The following is a 10,507-nucleotide window of genomic DNA, read 5'->3' on the forward strand; positions in this document are numbered from 1 at the left end:
GGCCCGGGCGGGCTCGCGATGGGCCCCGGCGGGCCTGGCGGCGGGGTGGAGAGAGAGAGGGTGAGGTGGTGGCGCCCGAGTGGCTGAGGCGGTGGAGTTGCTGACGTGGCGCGACGGGATTGGCCGGAGCGACGTGTCCAGCGGACATGTCCGGCACGGGCGGACGTGTCCGGCGGCGCGAGGAAGAGGAAGGCTAGGGTTAGACCGCGAATTTGGAAGGGATCACTTATTTATAGGTAGGAGGAGCTAGGAAGCTCCAAATGAGGTGCAGTTTTCGCCCACACGATCGTGATCGAATGACCGAGAGCATGGAGGGGAGTTGTCTGGGTTTTGGGCCACTTTGTAAGGGGTGTTGGGCTGCACACAAGAGGCATATTACGGTTACGCGGTTAACCGTTGGAGTATCAAACGGATCCAAATGGCACGAAATTTGACAAGCGGTCTACCGGTGCTATACCAAGGCCGCTTGGCAAACCTTAGGCCATTCCGAGAAAGTTTAACACCCGCTTACAATGAGAGACAAAAGGGGGAACGCGGGGGAACATAGGAGTGTCGGATTGCAAAACGGACAACGGGGAAAATGCTCGAATGCATGAGACGAACACGTATGCAAAATGAGATGCACATGATGACACGGCAAAATGCAACACGCAAGCACATGACAGGGCAATGACGGCGAATAATTGGGAGACACCTGGCGCAACGAATCCGGGGCGTTACAACACTCCTCCACTAACAAGAGATCTCGTCTCGAGATCTTAGGACCGAGACGGAAGGGAAAAGGGATGAGGTGAAACAAGAACTCAAGAGAGGAAACAAAGAATCGAGAGCACTCGAGAAGAAGAGAGGAATGACGAGAATGGCAAGAATCAAAAGCTCATGGAATCAGATAGACTATGAAACCACTCCGGTTAGAACGAGATAAGAAACGAATAAGACTGAAAGGATTTAGGCAGCACTCTGGTTGAACAAGGAAAGAATAGAACACGAACTAGAGAAGATGGAATGATACTTGATGAACTCTTGAAGAATGAATTAAATCATGAAGAACCACCGTGAAGAGCTCCGGTGACAAAAAGGATGATGAGATAAAATTGAAGGATGAAAGAATAAGATTAAAGCTTGTGATGATTTAGATGGGGTTTCCGACGAGATGGCCGAGGAAAATTTGAACTCCGGAAAAGAAAAGATGAAACACTTAGATTCGACAAAATCACTCATCACGAACAATCTCCAAAGAAAGAATTAATCAACTTGACCACGATGAAATGAGAATAAGAATTATGTTATGCTTATCCTCCACCAATTAAATTGATGAGAAGCAATGGATTTGCATACTACTTATTCACATTGGGAAAAGATTACGGGGAGATATAGCGCCAAAACTTGAGAAAGTCTTCATGAACCACCGGGAGGATTGGAGAGAACTAATGAATTAAAATGATAAACAAGGAAAAGAATCTTGAATGAACCACCATAAGAATTCGAAAATGACTGAAGAAAGAGAATGAATCACCGGTAAGAATTGGACGAACCCAAAAACTAGAGGGGATTTAGATGCAAAAGAACAAAGAGATCATGAGCTGATTAAAGAACACTTGAACGAAGCACCGGGGTAGATAGAGAACGATAACTATAATGATGGCCTCCGGTAAAAAGAAACGGGAACACAACTCCTGAAATACTCCGGATGGGTAAGAAAGGATATCTGACAAATGGAATAATATGGGAGGGTAACCAGAAGCTAGAACCACGAATCTTCGGGAGAACGGGAAAGATTGAGAGGAAAAACTCTTCTTCGGTCTTCAAATGATGACGAGAAACACCACCAAAATTACTAAGATACTCCGGGAGGATGAAAAACGAAGAGGTTGAGCCAACAATGAAATGATTTGAAATCGATCTTGGAAAGGCATCTGACTGATGAAATCATACTTACGTCAGACTTAGAAAAGAATATGAGAATAACTCCGAGGGAATTAGAAGAGTCAGGTAAGATCCTGGGAAAAGACCTGTGGGTTAGGGCCCACTGAAGAGATAACACCGTTGGAAAGGGATGTTGAGCAGATAGATGATGCACCGGAACAACTGAAATATTTGAATGAGGTGACAACCTCGAGTTAATTCGAACACAGGCGAATCTCCTGAGATGTCTTCCGAACTCCGGAATGATAAACTGGCGAGAGGCGAACAAGCAGGGAAAACACTTGATCTGAGGAAAGAATATAATCACTATCGATCTGGGGAAACCCTTCTGTCCTCTATTGTTCGGCAGTCGGGTCTCTTCTTCATCATCGCTATGCAGCCCCTTGCCATTGTTTTCGGCAATTAGTTTGCCTGCCTGGTTGAATACCCAACAGTCCCTGTTGGTGTGGTTGGTTGGCTTTTCGGGGGTGCCGTGTATCTAGCCCGAGCGATCGAGTATTCGGTCCAAATTGGATGGACCCGGAGTAGTTCTTTTGAATGGCTTTTTCCGCTGACCGGGTTTGGAGTCTCTGAATCCGGCATTGACTGCCGTATCCTCATTATTGTCACCGTTAATGCGGCGTTTGTTCTTGTTGCGACGCGACCTGCCATTGCGGTCCTTGGTATTCGGACTGCTAGAATTTTTGCTGAGGTTGTTGCTGCGGGCTAGCCAGCTGTCCTCTCCCGCGTAGAAGCAGGTCATGAGTGATGTGAGGGCTGCCATGGATTTCGGCTTTTCCTGTCCTAGGTGCCGGGCAAGCCACTCATCGCGGATGTTATGTTTGAAGGCCGCGAGGGCATCCGCATCCGGACAGTCGACGATTTGATTTTTCTTAGTTAAGAACCATGTCCAGAATTGTCTGGCCGATTCGTCTGGCTGCTGAATTATGTGGCTTAGGTTGTCAGTGTCTGGTGGTCGCACATACGTGCCCGGGAAGTTATCAAGGAATGCGGCTTCCAGGTCCTCCCAACACCCAATTGATTCTGCTGGCAAGATGTTAAGCCAATGCCGAGGTGGTACTTTAAGCTTGAGTGGGAGGTGTTTGATGGCGTGAAGATCGTCACCGCGGGCCATGTGGATATGAAGGAGATAGTCTTTGATCCAAACCACGGGGTCTGTTGTGCCATCGTAGGATTCAATATTCATGGGTTTAAACCCTTCGGGGATTTGATGATCCATTACTTCATCTGTGAAGCATAGTGGGTGTGCGGCGCCTCTGTATTGGGCTATATCACGATGAAGCTCAAGCAAGCTTTGTCTACTGTGTTCGGCCCGGCCGGACTTGCTGTGTCCGGCGCAACGGTTGTCGTCATGTATCATGGGGCGCCCACGCTGTCCGTAGATCGATCTTGATTGTCTTGCCTTATCCTCCAATATATCTCGCAAGTCCGGAGCGTTTCCCTGTGGCCTTGTGCTTTTCGAGCGATGCCGGGGTACGGTTCTAGTGGAGGGCCTAGAGGCCTCTCTGTCGCGGCCACGAGGTGGTCGGTCAGCCGTATTGTGCGCTGCTGATGTAGGTTTATATGCCTCCTCCTCTAATCGGGGGAGCAACTTGCGTTTGGGGTAGTTTTTGGAGGGGCGTTCGAGCTCATGCTCTTCGGCCGCAAGGACTTCAGTCCATCTATCGGCTAGCAGATCTTGATCAGCTCTAAGTTGTTGCTGCTTTTTCTTGAGGCTGGTTGCCGTGGCCATAAGCCTGCGTTTAAAACGCTCTTGTTCGACGGGATCCTCAGGCACAACAAATTCGTCGTCAGCGAGGCTTGCCTCGTCTCCGGAGGGAGGCATGTAATTATCATCCTCTACCTCTTTGTCTACCGCTCTCTCATGAGGGCTGGCTTCTCCGTCCTCCTGTGCTGAATCTTGCTGGAGGGGGTTGTCTTCGGCACTGTCTGGGGTATTGTTATCTCCGGTGCTGCAATCTCCATTCTTGCTGTGGCGGGATTTAGAGCGGCGCCGCTGACGCCGGCGCTTGGGCTGTTTCTTGGAGGGGTCTTCCTCCGTTCTTCCCTCGCCATTCCCATCCTTTGGGATATCCACCATGTATATGTCATATGACGAGGTGGCTTTCCAGTGCCCAGTTGGCGCTGGTTCTTGGTCGTCTCTGGCATCGTCGTCCATACCGTCGATGTCTTCGGAGTCGAAGTCTAGCATGTCGGTTAGATCGTCGATAGTGGCTACTAAGTGGGTGGTGGGTGGGCCTTGAATTTCTTCGTCGTCCGCATCCCAACCGTCCCGACCGCAGTCCGGCCAGGGCTCTCCCGATAACGAGAGATACTTTAGCGAACTCAGGATGTCACTGAAAGGTGAGTGCTGAAAGATGTCCGCAGCGGTGAACTCCATGATCGGCGCCCAGTCGGATTCGATTGGAGGGGGCGTAGGAGGTTCGGAGTCCGGCAAGGAGTCCGGCACCTCGGAGTCACAAGCTTCACAAGGGACAAGGTCAGTATTCGGCTCTATCGCCGTAGAGGTTGCAGCCCTCGAGGCGGTGTCTAACCACCCGTCCGCGATCTGCACAGCCGGCTCCGAATTGAGGGTCGGAGCGGACTCGTGTGCGGCCTCTAGGGCACTGTCCGGCAGCAGAGCTAAATCATGCCCATCGTGACAGTGCGGCGCGCTCGGCTGTGGCTCGAATCCATCGAAGATCAAGTCTCCGCGGATGTCAGTCGTGAAGTTCAGACTTCCAAATCTGACCTGACGGCCAGGGGCGTAGCTTTCAATCTGCTCCAGATGGCCAAACGAATTGGCCCGTAGTGCAAAGCCACCGAATATGAAGATCTGTCCGGGGAGAAAAGTCTCACCCTTGACCGCGTCGTTGTTGATGATCGAAGGAGCCATCGAGCCTATCGGTGACGACACAGAGGAACTCTCAATGAAAGCACCAATGTCGGTGTCAAAACCGGCGGATCTCGGGTAGGGGGTCCCGAACTGTGCGTCTAGGCGGGTGGTAACAGGAGACAAGGGACACGATGTTTTACCCAGGTTCGGGCCCTCGTGATGGAGGTAAAACCCTATGTCATGCTTGATTAATATTGATGATGTGGGTATTACAAGAGTAGATCTACCACGAGATCAAGGAGGCTAAACCCTAGAAGCTAGCCTATGGTATGATTGTTGTTCTGTCCTACGGACTAAAACCCCCCGGTTTATATAGACACCGGAGAGGGCTAGGGATACACAGAGTCGGTTACAATGTTAGGAGATCTACATATCCGTATCGCCAAGCTTGCCTTCCACCCCAAGGAAAGTCTCATCCGGACACGGGACGAAGTCTTCAATCTTGTATCTTCATAGTCTTGGAGTCCGGCCGATGATGATAGTTCAGCTATCCCTCAAGCGGCTTCACTCCAATCGGGCGAGCTCCTTGGTCGACGAGGCCCGGATGCTTTGCCAGGGTGCCATGACCAAGGTCCTCACCAAGCTGGCGCACTGGAACCCCAGCCTCGACTTTGATGCCTCGCAGGATAGCTTGTCGGGCAACGCGGACCTCGCAGTGCTCGAGGAGCGCATCGAGCCCATCACCAGCCGCATCAGCGGGATACAGAGGCTGGAGGGCCAGCGCCGGGACTAGACGCCCCGTTTCTTGCTGCCGCTGCAGGTTCAGGACCAACATAATTCATATCCTTAGTTAGAACCACAGCAACAATTGATGTAATATGACTCTGAAGTACTTTTGACATGATGCATGTTATTTCCTATTCAACCTTTCTCTGTACGTCCACCCTACGCTTACTGGATAGGCTTGCCGGCGCGTAAACGCAAACCGCTATGCTTTGAAGGATAGATCCTTTAGCGGCCGACAGGGTCTGCTTGCTGCCGTGTGAGCCGCCTTCCCGTTCTCGGCGTGGCCGCCCGAACTGCCGAGCGGACTCGAGATAGAGCAAGAGCGTTACCAATAGTGGAAGGCCACCCTGTCGCCCTCGACGCAGCCGCTCGATCTATTGAGCAGACTCGAAATAGACCAAGAGCATTGTCGATAACGGAAGGGCCCCACTGCATGCAGGTTTCCCGTACAGAGGGAAGATCTCCGAGGAAGATAACCTTGTATAAGAAAGAATTATTCGAAGTTTTTGCATGACTTAGCTTTTTCGCCATCGCGCGGACGTTTGATGTGCCTGACGGCAGGGCTACTCGCTCAGTCGCCTTCTTCCTCGGAAGCCATGGTGACAAAGAGCTACTGAAACAACTCCCGAACCAGATTCTCTCAACAAGCACGCCCCTACCTAGCACGCCAAGAATGTCGGTGGAAACGACACCTATGGGATCAAAACGGGATCCCTACTACGGTTGCGAGGCACGGGGTTGGGAGGAGAGCAGGATCGGATGCCAATTCAGTGCACACAGGGCGTTTACCCAGGTTTGGGCCGTGGCTTGCATAATACCCTACTCCTGCCTAGAATCTCTATTTGGATGTTCTTATTGTTCTTGAGCTAGCTACAATGAGCGTAACTTGTTCTCGGATCCAAATCCTTCTCCTGGATGCCTTGGGCCTCCTTTTATAGGCAAGGGGATCGCCACAGTGGCACCAGGAGGTGGCATCGGGGTACTGTGTTTAAGTCTATCGCTAACCATATGGGATAAGGCGCATTAAATGCGAACCCATGTCTCGTCTGCTGCCGCTCCACCCTGCTTCGACACGCGCCCGAGCCAGCAAGGCGTGTGGCGCCGTGTAGACTAGCAGGTGATACGTCTCCAACGTATCTACTTTTCCAAACACTTTTGCCCTTGTTTTGGACTCTAACTTGCATGATTTGAATGAAACTAACCCGGACTAACGTTGTTTTCAGCAGAACTGCCATGATGTTGTTTTATGTGTAGAAAAGAAAAGTTCTCGGAATGTCCTGAAAATCCACGGAGGCACTTTTTGGAATTAATAAGAATTTCTGGGTGAAAGAAATACACCAGGGGCCCACACCCTGTCCACGAGACAGGGGGGTGCCCCACTATAGGGCGCGCCCCCTATCTCGTGGCCCCCCTGGACCTCCACCGACCTCAACTCCAACTCCATATATTCATGTTTGAGGAGAAAAAAAATCAGAGAGAAAGTTTCATGGCGTTTTACGACACGGAGCCGCCGCCAAGCCCTAATCTCTCTCGGGAGGGCTGATCTGGAGTCCGTTCGAGGCTCCGGAGAGGGGGATTCGTCGCCGTCGTCATCATCAACCATCCTCCATCACCAATTTCATGATGCTCACCGCCGTGCGTGAGTAATTCCATCGTAGGCTTGCTGGACGGTGATGGGTCTGATGAGATTTACCATGTAATCAAGTCAGTTTTGTTAGGGTTTGATCCCTAGTATCCACTATGTTCTGAGATTGATGTTTCTATGACTTTGCTATGCTTAATGCTTGTCACTAGGGCCCGAGTGCCATGATTTCAGATCTGAACCTATTATGTTTTCATGAATATATGTGTGTTCTTGATCCTATCTTGCAAGTCTATAGTCACCTATTATGTGTTATGTTCCCACAGCCCCGAAGTGACAATAATCGGGATACTTCTCGGTGATGACCGTAGTTTGAGGAGTTCATGTATTAACTATGTGCTAATGCTTTGTTCGGGTTCTCTATTAAAAGGAGGCCTTAATATCCCTTAGTTTCCACTAGGACCCCGCTTCCACAGGAGGGTAGGACAAAAGATTTCATGCAAGTTCTTTTCCATAAGCACGTATGACTATTTACGGAATACATGCCTACATTACATTGATGAACGGGAGCTAGTTCTTTGTCACCCTATGTTATAACTATTACATGAGGAATCGCATCCGGCATAATTATCCATCACTGATCCATTGCCTACGAGCTTTTCATATATTGTTCTTCGCTTATTTACTTTTCTTTTCCTACTGTTACAATTACTACAAAAACCCAAAAACTATTATCTTTACTTTTGCCACCGTTACCTTTATTATCATACTACTTTGCTACTAAATACTTTGCTGCAGATACTAAGTTATCCAGGTGTGGTTGAATTGACAACTCAACTGCTAATACTCAAGAATATTCTTTGGCTCCCCTTGTGTCGAATCAATAAATTTGGGTTTAATACTTTACCCTTGAAAGCTGTTGCGATCCCCTACACTTGTGGGTTATCAGCAGGCAGCTGAGGTGGCGCCTTGTAGGCTGGCAGGCAGCTGAGGTGGCGCGGTGGTAGGGCCTTCACGAAGATCTGCATGCCACCATGTAGGCACACGCTGAGTTGGCCCAAGAGCCCCCTGTTGACACGCAGGTGCCTGCCCAGCTAGTGGGTCGGCAGCTGCATAGAGAATGGGGGCGGAGCCGTGGCAAGCGCGGGCCTGGCGTAGATGTCACAGATGTCCTCGGCAAGGGCTTTGCCATGGCGTTGTAGTCGTCCCCGGCAAGGATGCTGCCAGAGGTCTTGTGTGCTTCTTTGGCAAGGATCTTGCCGAGGTTCGTTGCCTTCTATTCCTCCTCTGATTCGGAGTATCTCTCGTCTTCACAAAGATCTGCATACCACCACAGAAGTGCCCCCCGAGCCCTGGTTCCAATGAGGTTGGGGAACTTGGGCTCAAGGGTGGCGCGTCCTGCTAGCGTGGGGCTGGGAAAGTTGCCCTGGCAGGACACTTTTCGGGGCCGTGGATCCTGCCCCGGCAAGGCTCTTGCCGGGGAGAATCGCCTTGTCCTCTTGATCTTCTGGTCTTGGAGCTGCGTTGATTGTTTTTGTGGCTCCGGCCCTCATCCTTGCCCTGCTTAGTGTGGCCGCGGCCACGTGCCTCCGACTGGCCGTGCACTTAGTAAGGGGTACAAAGTAGTGCCCCTACTTTAGTACACCGACACTCGCCAACATCAAATCTCTCACGGATGAAATCGCATGCGCTGGACCAGCCCTCTCCGATGGTGAGATCACATCTCACATCCTTGCTGGCCTTGATCTCGACTACAATCCTGTTGTTTCAGCCCTTGCCGCTCGGGTGGAGCCAGTCACAGTGCAAGAGCTCTACAACCAACTTATGTCCTTCGACGCCCGCATCAATCTACTTCATGGGCTGAATCCACGGCAGTCCTCTGCTAAAGCAGTATCCCGTGGGCGTGGAGCAGGCAGTCGAGGGCGTGGTCAACAGGGCCGCGGCCGAGGAAACAACAACACTAGGCACGGGCGTGGCGCCATACAATACGCCTGCTCTAGTTCTAGTGCAGGCGGCACCGGCTATGGCCAGCACGCAGACGGCGGCGGCTATGGTCAGAACACGGGCAGAAGTGGCGGTGGCTATGGTTAGCATGGAGGCGGCAGATCTTCCTCCAACACTCGTCGAGCTCGCTACCAGCTTTGTAAGAAGCCTGGCCACGAGGTGATAGAATATTGGCACAGATTTGATGAGAACTACGTCCCCGATGAACGTCACATAGCCAAAGCGATCTGGGAACAGCAAGAAGATGCTGGTATGATCTGGTATGTTGATTCTGGTGCGATGGATCATGTCACTAACGAGCTTGAGAAGCTTGCTGCTCGTGAGAAGTACTATGGTGGAGATCAAATTCACACCGCAAGTGGTGGAGGTATGGACATTCATCATATTGGTCAACCTATTATTAATTCCCCTACTTGCAAACGTGATCTTTTCTTAAATGATGTCCTACATGTCCTTGAAGCCGACAAAAATCTTGCATATATGTCTCGCCTAACCACTGATAATAATGTCTTCTTTGAAACTCATCTTAAATATTTTTTATAAAGGATCGGGCAACGAGGGAGCTCATCCACCACGGTAGATGCATTGGAGGACTCTACCCCATCACATCAGGAGCTCTTACTCGTCTTCGTTGTCGTCAAGTCTATTCCGTCATCAAGCCCTCCTTGGCAAGATGGCATCAAAGATTAGGACATCCGTCTTCGGTCATAGTTAAGCAAGTAGTGAATAAAGGCAATCTTTTGTTGTCACATAGTTCAAATGAAGAGTCTATTTGTGATGCTTGTCGATGTGCCAAGAGTCATCAACTACCATATCCTAGGTCAACTAGTGTGTCTCATGCTCCTTTAGGGCTTATATTCAGTGATGTATGGGGTCATGCAAGAGATTCTTTTGGAAGGAAGAAATACTATGTTAGTTTCATTGACGATTATAGCAAATTCACTTCGATATATTTGCTCAAATTTAAATCTGAAGTCTTCTCTATTTTTCAAGAATTCCAAAAACTTGTTGAACGCCAATTCGACAGGAAAATCCTCACAGTCCAAAGTGACTGGGGAGGTGAGTATGAAAAACTCAATTCTTTCTTTCGAGATGTAGGAATAGACACCATGTATCTTGCCCACATGCTCATCAGCAAAACGGTTCTGCCGAATGCAAACATCGTCACATTGTGTAAGTTGGCCTTTCTCTTCTTGCACATGCATCGATGCCACGTAAGTATTGGGATGAAGCTTTTATTGCATCCACCTACCTCATAAATCATTTGCCTAGTAAAGTGATTGGGAATTCCACTCCTTTGGAACGACTGTTTCATCGAAAACCAGATTACAATTCTCTCAAAAAATTGGGTGTGCATGCTACCCCAATTTGTGTCCTTATAATCGTCACAAACT

General features: G+C 49.9%; 1 pseudogene; it reads left to right on the plus strand.

Moving 5' to 3' along the window:
* The first annotated feature begins 8,810 nt into the window (after positions 1-8,810).
* LOC119266300 lies at positions 8,811-8,896 on the plus strand (annotated as a pseudogene).
* Positions 8,897-10,507: the final 1,611 nt, after the last annotated feature.

This window comes from Triticum dicoccoides, chromosome 2B (genome assembly GCF_002162155.2).
Source record: "Triticum dicoccoides isolate Atlit2015 ecotype Zavitan chromosome 2B, WEW_v2.0, whole genome shotgun sequence".
Classification (NCBI taxonomy): domain Eukaryota; kingdom Viridiplantae; phylum Streptophyta; class Magnoliopsida; order Poales; family Poaceae; genus Triticum; species Triticum dicoccoides.